The sequence below is a fragment of the Manacus vitellinus genome, unplaced genomic scaffold (assembly GCF_001715985.3).
Source record: "Manacus vitellinus isolate BGI_N305 unplaced genomic scaffold, ASM171598v3 scaffold_39_pilon, whole genome shotgun sequence".
NCBI lineage: Eukaryota > Metazoa > Chordata > Aves > Passeriformes > Pipridae > Manacus > Manacus vitellinus.
The window spans coordinates 1,982,987-1,992,144 of record NW_021940534.1 but is presented as its reverse complement, the minus strand read 5'-3'; positions in this window follow the sequence as shown (position 1 = coordinate 1,992,144).

The window sequence follows — 9,158 nt, the reverse complement described above, 5'->3', positions numbered from 1 at the left end:
TTTGTCAGATAATATGAAATATATTTGCAATACTTGGCTTTTTTTCAGAATTAGGAGGTGTTTCATGTATCAAACACTACAAAATACAAAGGAATAATTTTTTGAAACGCAATAAAAGAAAGTTTAACAGCTTCAAAATGGACCCGTCTCTTAAAAATTTCTTTTGTTGCCACAGAAAAGGTTGTGCTACGTTATTACAAAACAAATTTGGATTTTATAAAGCAATCTTTTATGAAATTTTTTACTTACTTTCTTTTTCATGTTGCTGCTGTAGCAGTGAGGACCCCTGTTTGTGTGTAAAGGTCTGAACTCTACAGTTTTTGCACAACTACCAGTCAGATAAACCCATGACTAAATAGAACTTCCTCTGCAGTAAGAAAAGCACAATCTACCCCAGGAAGTAACAGAAATTAAATCAGACCTAATTTAAGGAGACAACAGAGAGGGGAATCACAAAGGTGCTTAAAACATTGGTTTGCCCTTCATTGTGCTTGGTGAACTGCGTTTGGGAGGGTTTTAATGAGGATTGATGACCAGCTGGGGTTAATGGCCCTCAGCTGCACCTCAGGCCATTAACTCCTCCCTATCAGTTATTAATCCCCAGGAAATACCCTGTACCTCTCTCTTTATTGCTTAATCATAAGTAGCAGGAGATGATCAGCCAGTCAAGATCCTGGTGTGGTGTGGATACTCCTGTTCCTTCTTCTTCACACAGCATGTCTTGTACTTTAGAGCAAACTACTTAGATGTTACCGCACTGAGGGCACAAAAGGATGAAGAAACACATGTGACAGTGAGAAAATAAACATTTATCTGGTGACTGCATTTCATATTTCTTCTTTAGAATGAACATTATATTTATAGCTTGTATACTGTGTGGAATTACACAAATCTGTTTACAGTTCCACTGCTATTAGACTACTGGGGCCTCTTTTCTTTGCAGCTCTAGAGCATATAATGGGGTTAGTGTTCTTATTACTGTTGTTTTTAAAGCAAGAACATATCAAGCAGATATTATAAAATATTGCCTGAGAAGTATAAGCCCCATGGTCAAACCAGGACACTGCACCCAAGAGGCACAAGGAAGTATAGAATCACAAGGCTGGAACCCTGTGCTTTTTTCTTGGAAAATGCATGGCTCAAATGAGAGCCAGTCCAACCCTAGCCCTGCTTTTCCCCACGCACTGAAATAACTGGTTTGACCCAGTCTCACGCCCACACGTTAGCAGAGGATGATCAGCGAGTTTGTGCCCGAAGTTAACATGAGAGTAAGAACACAAGTTTTATGCTTCAATTCTGTTGCAGAGAAAAACTGTACTGAAAAATTGTTTGGCTGAAGAAGGGAAGTGGAATTTACATGATAAAACATCCAAGGGACAAAACTTTTCTTGGATATTACCACTCTGAAATCAAAATTCCTGTGAATATGGCTATCGATCTAATTAATATCTAAGTAACATACTTTAATTCATACCTATTGACTTCCCCCACTCTGAAAGCTGACACACAAATACAGTGATAAGTAATCTGAAGATCATCTATCTTGACTGCATCTTCAGTGAGTAACCCAACATCCTCTTGCAGTGTCATTTTATATCAGTCTCACAGCAATAGCAAAAAAAAGTTTACTTTTCCATTTCATTCTTTCCCTTTCCAATTTATTTGGACTGCTTCTGTGAGGCTTGTGGGGCACTGACATTTTTTAAATGGATCAACAAATTATGTTCTCATGTCTTTGAGAAAACTCTTACAGGTAAAAGAAATTGTAACTTCCATCCCATAAACAATCCCATTTATTTCAATGAGAATATCATTGTCAATAAAGTCTCAAAAAGTTCCAGGCTTTAGGGAACAGACAGTACCTTAAACCCCAAGGCTACAAGATGCTGATTAGCAGTATTCTCTTTAAAGAGAATAAGATCACCTTGAGCTTCAGATCAAAATATAGATCCTCCCAGGTCACATTTACCAATGATCCATGGTGATATCAATTAAATCAATCACAGTTTTATTTGTATACAAATCATAAATTAAATTAATTTTCTGCTACCCTACTTAAATGTAATTATCTATAAACATACACAACACTTTTGTGTTCCTTCTTCTGACAATGTCATATTCTTCATAGTTACAGGCAGGATGCATTTTGAACATTCTGTAGAATAACGCCCATTTAGAAAGTTAGATCTTAAAATCAACATTTCTTCAATAAAAATTCTCCCAAGAGCTGGATGCAGTCAAAATTATCAGAAGAATCAAGAAAAAAGTTGTAAGAAGAGGTATTACATTTAATTTCAGAACAGCTTGTTTAGGTCCTCACACCACCTCAGCTGTAACAACTTTTTCATCAACTTCAATAGGCTTTGGGTCAGGCTCTGAGTTGGAATGGAAGTTGATGATAATAGAATAGCGTACTGACTGATGCCAATAGGCTTTGAATTGGTCCATTATCATGAAAGCTGTTTACAAAGTATGAATAAGTAATCCATACTGTGATATATACACTACGTCCCTACTAAGAATAATTAAGCTAGTGTGGCTTACTGACTCACTGTTTTTACCATATGCACAGCCCATTGATGTCTTGGTGAACATTTTCTAAAACAAATGTTAAAATATTTTTAAATTGAAAATCCAAAGATTTTCATGGGGTTTAATAAAAAAAAATAAAATGCAATAGAACCTCTCTTCCTCCTACACTAGTTTCTTTTAACCTAACAGCTAAGCTAATCCTGATGAGACATCTTTACATAAACTGCTCATGTTTTACAGAATGTTTTTCCCTAATTAATTGAATCAGATACATCATAGTCACATTTTTAAAATTTTGGTAATTATTAGGTATATTCTCACACCAGAAAAAAAAATAATTTGTTTAATGTCATATCTGCGTATGCTAGATAACGAAGTTACATACATTAAAGTTACTCATTTAATTCCTTCTCTTGGAGGTAGGTGAGGGAACTATGAATACATATTTCAGTTCACTTTAGTACTAAAAACACACACTGTAAGTAGCAACAAGTGTACATTTTTAAGGATCACTTGTGAAAAGTGCTGGACTTACAGTGTAAGATTCTGAACCTTTCTGTTCCTGTAAAAGATTTACAGAACAAAAGAGACTCCTACTCAGGTATTGTGCTTGCCTCTTGGAACAGGGATTAAATAAGCAGTTATAGCCACCTAAGCTTTTGCACTATTTTTTTGTAAAATACATACTTCAACTGAACTGATCACCAGAATAAGCTTCTGCAGAGACTAATGACTAAAATTTCTTGGTTTATATTATGGAATAGTGGTTCACAATGGTCTTTTCTGTCCTTAGAGGATATAAATAGACTATGAAAACTGTGCTACTGAGTAACAGCTATAATATAAAGAAGTTTGTTTTCATGTCATTATAATAATCATAAACACTCATAAGCAAATTGTTCATGCGGATATCTATCAAACATATAATAGATGGTGATCAGAAACACTGGATATGGTCTTTCAGAAACCTCTCTTAGTGGGTTTCAGTCACTTGCATTCATAATTCACAAACTAGCCAACACAGGAATTCAAATTAGCAACTGACTGAGGTTAAGGTCTAGAAAATAAGTCTGCTTGTAGTTCATCGGAAAAGATAGACATAGGGGCAGTTCAGAGCACTGAAGATCTTTGGTCAATGGTCTATATACCTGGGAATGATTTATAACTCCCAGTTTCAGATGCTTTCTTATCCCTTGTTCCAGCTCTGTATCAGGTCAAAATCAGGCACGTATGATCTCTTCTCCCATTCTGCCCTGGCTACTGCAAGATGGAAATCTGACCCTCTTGGCCAGGGAGGCACAACAGTATGCTCCAACTAGATCCCTAATTTGAACAAATCAATCTTATGGCTTGGACACATGCAACACCATATACTCAGAGGTCAGTTAGATGCAATCTTTCTCCCTAAAAGTGCAGTCTTTCTCCTTAAAATACAGTCAACAGATAACACACTTCTGAATTAGATCGCTTAGGTAAATGCTTGTAACTGGTTGGGATGAATCCAGTCTTAATAGGTACTTCATACCTGAAGGACAAAATGTCATCCAGAGGGATCTAGACAAGCTTAAAAAGTAGGCCCATGAGAATATCATGACGTTTAAAAAGACCAAGTGGAAGGTGCTGCACTTCAGTCAGGGCAACTCCCCTTATCAATACAGGCTGGGGATGAACAAACTGAGAGCAGCTCTTCCAAGAAGGACTCCAGGGTGCTGGTGGGTGAGAGGCTGGACATGAGCAGGCAACATGTGCTTGCAGCCCAGAAAGCCAACAGGGTTCTGGGCTGCATCTAAAGCAGAGACCCCACCTGGATTTCTACATTCAGTTTTGGGGTCCCCAGCACAGGAAAGACATTGACTTATTGGATTGAGTCCAGAGGAGGGCCACCAAGATGATCAGAGGGATGGAGCACCTCTCCTATGAGGAAAGACTGAGAGAATTGGGATTGTTCAGCCTGAAGGGTCACCAAATTGCGACCTTCCAAAACCTGAAGGGAGCCTACAAGAAAGAAGGGGAGATATATTTACAAGGGCATGCAGTAACACAACAAGGGGGAATGATTTTAAATTGAGAGTAGGTTTAGATTAGATGTTAGGAAGAAATTCTTTATTGTTAGTGTGGTGAGGCACTGGAACACTTTGCCCAGAGAAGTTGTGGATGCCCCATCCCTGGAAGTTCAAGACCAGGTTGGATGGGGCTCTGAACAACCTGGACTACTGGAAAGTGTCCCTGCCCATGGCAGGGGGGTTGGAACTCAATGGTCTTTAAGGTCCCTTCCAACCCAAGCCATTCTGTGATTCTATTAATACAATTGCTTATTAGTAGCAAAGATTAAGATATATTCATCTCTAACAGTCTGAAATACGAACCTTAACTTGTTATTGTCCAATGCTTTTCTATCATTCTACAGACAGTGACAAAACAGACAAAATACAACAGTAATATAAAGCAGCACTATAAACAAGACATATTTTCTACTACAAAACTCACCTACATTTTTAACACTACAAATACAGATCTACATTCAATTCTTTAGAACCCAGCCTGCGTTTTGAACGTAAATTTGCTTTGCCTTACTCATGGGGAAAAGGAAGAAATCTAATCAAATTCTACTGAGTGTTTTCTCTGCTATAATTTAGTGGTAAAACTGGCAGGCTGCCTAACCATGTCAAAAAGGGATACATTTGAAATGCTGTAACTATAAAATAACAAGGAAGCTTTTAGCCACATTCATGTAGTGGAGACTATGGAAATGTTTACTTGTAATGTGGTTAGTATATGAAAAGATTAATCTAACAGGAAAATACATTTTAAAGTTGTGAAATTGTCTTGCTTGGTGTATAAATATTTTATGTAAATAAAAGCGGATTTGAGATTCATATAACATTTATATATTTTTAAAACTAAAGGCATAGAAACTGACTCTGCAAAGCATTTTCCAGTTATACCCTCCCTCTGCTATCTACGCTAATGCCTTTATTTGTTTATATTAGCTTTTACCCTAATGAAGATGGCACCGGTGGTTCTGTCTGGCTAAGCTGCTGACAGGACATCATCAGCTTCCACAGAAGGCATCACTGAGAGAGAGCAGGCAGGTTTTCAGCTCAGTGATTCTGATTGCAGGCTACAGTGAAAGAAAATTGATGGCAATGACATGAATAAGGAAAGGTGACTCTTCCTCAAGATTGTGGCAGGAGAATTTTGAGAAAATTGGGGTGACATACAGGGATGCTGTTCTAAGTACTTTGAATGTCTGAGCTCATTTCATCAAGTTGGTTTTTCTTTTTTTGCCACTTTTTCAGTAAGCATGTCACTGGAACATAAAAGTCATTTTGGATGGTTGAAGATTTGGAGACAGCTTCTCAATTGCATGCCAGAGAGGGGCAAAGGGGTCTAAATGTAAATGTAAAGTCAGACATTCTTTTTTGGTTCTGACTCAAGTTAATCAGAGCTTATTTTTACTATTGTTCTGTTATTTGGGACAATTAAAAAATTGTCCCCCCATTCAAGAAACATTCAAACAGAATGGCCTGGCAGACTAATAGCCAACTAATAATACAAAGTAATTTTCATAAGTTGCCATCACAACCATCACTTTTGCAATTTAAGAGTAGGATTACTTTGTGGAAGGACCACCACTTTCCACCAAATTTCAAAGCTTTTTCAAAAGTTATGGCAAACTATGAATGTCTGAGTCAAGACTCAAAGTGAAGACCAACCATTTTACAACTTCGAACCTCAAATTCAAATGTTTTCATAGAACTGAAATATGTCCATTAGAGAATCTAAAAAAATGACACATTTTCTTCACAAGCCAGATAGCATTAAAAACCAACTGAAGAACAAAATAGTCTATATCTGGGTATTGGGGAATGTGATGAGTTACTGCCTCTCAAAGCATAATTATGGCATTAGAATTTTTTTTTATTAACTGTTGTTAAAAAAAAGGAAAACTTCTGTGATCCATATAGCTGTTTGATATACTTGTGGATTTAAAAAAGACTCATTCTAATTTAGGATCACAGTATGAATTATTTCTCTGTTGTTAAATCTAAATAAAACTAAAAGTGACAGATACAGTGAAGTTTATACAGTGGTAAATATAATGAAGTCTGTGGATTTGTGTCACAAAGTTAATCAAATCAAAGGCCTTACATTCAAATCTAAATACAATTTCCTAGATGGAAGCATAACCAAGTTTACATGGTGCAAATCTGTGGATCATTCTGCAATTGTAAACACTTGTGAAATTTTGGGGTGGAGGAGAGGGCTGTTGGATTCATGCTATTACACACAAAAAACTGGATGATTCAAGCATTTTGACATACCTGTCCTTGGACCATTGGCTTCACCTCTCTCCTAACATGCAGTGATATGCATTCTGCACCAGGTTCCCCTTTTTTTTTAAAGGCATCTATGTGAGCCAGTATTGAACTCGAAGGGGTTTCCTCCAGAACTGAAAATAATCTTAAGCAGTAAAAAAAAAGCATAGATTTCAACTGGGATGTGGAAACTGTACCTTGAGAAAGATCCAGCAAATAGCATCAAATAGAAAACTTAAAAATCTCTTGAAGATTCCTTCAATAATTTTGCCAAAAGGCATATTGTACACAGAATAGATACTCATGGGCTGGATCTTAACACTAGAAGCAGCAATAGACAAACAGCAATGATTTCACCAGTTAAACACAATCCGAAAGCAGGAGGGAAGACAACCACCTAAACAAATAACCCAATGCACAAGTATAGATCTGCATCAGTCAAACCAAAGATTGTTTTGTTATTAATCAGAATAAGAGAATCAACAATTAAGTAATATCTTTCCTTTAAATATCAAATGCATTGAAGCAGCAGTAATTTATTTTTTTGTCATTATTTCTTTTGAAACTATGCAAAATACCATTTCTAAATGCTGGTTTTCTAAAAACATAACCATTGGGATAGTTGTTACATATTTAATTTCATGCTCCACTCAGCATAAAGCAGTTGAGAGACTGCCAGCCAGAGCAAATTAAGTAACCAGTTAGATAATTTCCTGCTTAATTGAAAGCAGGTAGTTTTTAAAAGTAATAATTGATTTTGTTTCTAATAAGCGTGTAGCTATTTCTTCCTTTTTCTATTCCTGCTATTAAACAAAATTGCACTAAACCTTTGTACACTGTTAATGACAGGCATGGGAGGAAAAAAATTACAGAATACTGTTTATTTAATATTTTAGATTCCAATTGCAACAAAAATAACAGTGGAATGGCATCTCAGTTTTGGTCCTGTACTTCAAGATCATTGCTTCAAAATCTAATCCAGGTGAAAAGTTCTTGTGTTCATGCTCTTCAAGGACAAGGAGCGAGCCAGCAATATCAGCGTAGTTCAAAGTGAAACAGCATAAATTATCGTAGCAGACAATAAACTGACCTCAGTAAAAAAAAAAAATAAAGGGGGGAAGGAGGCTTTGGTATTACTATTCTTTACATTTAGGAATGGTCACTCCAAAAGCAAGCTGTGATGCCTAAAGATAACAGACAAAGAAAACTTTGACTGACACTGTTATATGATTTAATAAAAAAGGGCTTAATTCTCTACGACTGTTCAAAAGGCACCTGTCACAAGCAGTTAATTCACTTAAAAATTTTATTTAAAAACAAAAGAATAATTGTTCTATTAAAATGTTTGAACAAAATATTACATTTTCTGATCTAAAGAAAAAATTACCATGACTGTGTCCATATCTTTTTCTTCCACTTCTTTGAAAATTAACAAAAGGAAAAGCACGTTCTACATGTGTAGAAAGTATTCCTGCAAGCTTTGTATTACAATCCAATGTTTTGACAAGTTAATATAAGAAATAGTCAAATTCCAGTGTGACTCATTTTAGACTCTATCCTCATAACTGTTGAGCACCTGACTGCTTCTCTTCCACAGCTGCATATATGTAAGCAATAATTCTCTGAAACGAGAGACAGAAATCAACCTGGAGTCTAAAATCAGTAATACATCTGTACAAACTCAGAAGCTATAGCATTATATACACATAGACACGTAGCAGATTTATAACCACCACAAAGTGCTAAGATGATTCTACCAATGAAAAATCACTGCTGATTCCAGGCTGTCAAGCATTTCCCATATTGCTATTACTGATTAGCACGCTGAGACAATTAAGACCTGCACCAGGTAAAGCAAGCAAGAGTTCTGCAGCCTGTCAGTAGATTGATCCATACATTACTGAAAGCATTATGTGCAGCTTTAAGTATTTAAATCTGGTCTTTAGTATACAAATCCTTCTTCTGAATTTACAGTCTCACATGCAAAGATTTAAAGAAAAATGCTCTATCCTCACAGAATATAATGAAAAGGCATGCAAGGGTATCATAAGATTTGGGGTTATCTTCTTTAGTTTGTGCTAAGAAAGTACACTCACTATCATTTGCTAGTATGCCAAATGACATGAGGTTTTTTGGTTTATCCACACTGACAAATCTCTAAAGTTAATAATCTTAGCGGCAACACTGTGATGCTTTTTTCTGAAAATCATGGTTGCTAAACCTAATAAATTCTCCTTTTATTTAAAGGTCATCCATACAGTACTTAGAGTTTGCCTGTTCACACACAATGACACTAAATCATGCCTG